Consider the following 1,530-nt stretch of genomic DNA (forward strand, 5'->3'; position numbering starts at 1 on the left):
AGAAGAAGAAACCAAAGAATACAAATCCGAATCTCTAGCTAGTGTTGCTTATCAAACAACTGCACTGGCCCACAAGGTACACCGGTGGCTGGACATGCACGCGTCTCAGCTTTGGAGGACGAGTCTTCCATCGGTCATATCTCGCATACTACAGATATTCACAGACAGACAGTGGCTCGAAGAGAAACTGGTACTGTGACAACAAATAAGACCACATCAAGAACTCACAAAACAATAGCACCTGGAAACATGGAGCACCCTGTAAGGTATATTTGGGGACCCACTGACTACGTAGTTCTGGATGACGTAGGCTACAGCGTCAAGCATGGAGAAAACCAGCCTGAAGAACTGGCACACTGCAGAGAACAAATCCTCCTACTCAGAAACCACCAAGCCCTCCCATGTCAGCGTGGGGCACACTGGGGTGGAATACTCCCTGTAAAATCCTAGAGCCTGGGCTTTTTTTACTTTTTTCTTTTTAAAAATGTACTTAGCACAGGGTCTCACTGCACAGCTCAGACTCGCAGTGATCCTCCTGTTTCCAGCCTCTCCAGCGCTGGGATTACAGGCCTGCGCCACCACACCCGGACTCAGTGCACCTCAGGGCGGTTGCCAGGGAAGGCCCCTGCCCTGTGCCTAAGCAGGCGCTCAGTCTGCTGAGCTATCTCGCTGGCCAAACAAAATTGTCTTACTGTTTTAAAATGTGCCCATATGTTCAGGACACGCTGTCTAGTGGTACATTTCAATGTCTACTATAAACAAATCTTTGTGGCCGTTTGTATTTTGCTAGACAGCAATTTATACAAGGGGCTGCCATAAAGTATTACGCTTATGTACTTCACCACTGCTAACTTTATGACCAGCCTAAACATTCAGGGGAGAGAGGTAGACTTAACAAATCATGATTTAGCCTGTACCATTACAGGTCTCAGTGCAGCATGGTTACTAGAGCTGTGTCAGACTAGTATCAAAGTCAGAAAACCTAAATGCGGGTGCTGGGCATGCTTCTTGTTTAAGATTCTCTCATTTTAAAAAACTGTTCAAAGCATGCATAAGTTTGTGGATTAAATATACTTAAAAACTCCAAGACACTTCCAATTTGTACACTACATTCCTTAGGTGGGTCACTAAGGTCTTCACGTGAAATGGACAAAAGGAATTATCTGTAATGTTGTAATTTGTAACTAAGTTTTTTAATGAGTGAATTTGCATTATAAATGTTTACATTCACAAATACATAATGAACCAAAAGAAAAAGATGAACTGCACAAAAACTTAAACATTTTCCAGAGGAAAAACCTGCAGAGGCGTGCGCATTCACACACTCACACACACACACACACACACACACACACACACACAGAAAGCAAAAAACAGAACAGCCTGTTTGCTTCCCCTTATGCTACTACAAAAACCTAAAAAAAAAAAAGAGGAAGAAAAAAGCAAGCACCATGTTGGAAAAATAAGCCAGCTCCTGGCTGAGCTCCTTAACCTAAGTCCTACACGATGACAGGAAAATAAAACAGCGGG

The 1,530-nt window shown here is 43.5% G+C and overlaps 1 pseudogene; it reads left to right on the forward strand.

Moving 5' to 3' along the window:
* The window catches only part of LOC101590794, a 1,501-nt pseudogene extending 1,019 nt beyond the window's left edge, over positions 1–482 (forward strand).
* Positions 483–1,530: the final 1,048 nt, after the last annotated feature.

This window comes from Octodon degus, unplaced genomic scaffold (assembly GCF_000260255.1).
Source record: "Octodon degus isolate 3935 unplaced genomic scaffold, OctDeg1.0 scaffold00153, whole genome shotgun sequence".
NCBI lineage: Eukaryota > Metazoa > Chordata > Mammalia > Rodentia > Octodontidae > Octodon > Octodon degus.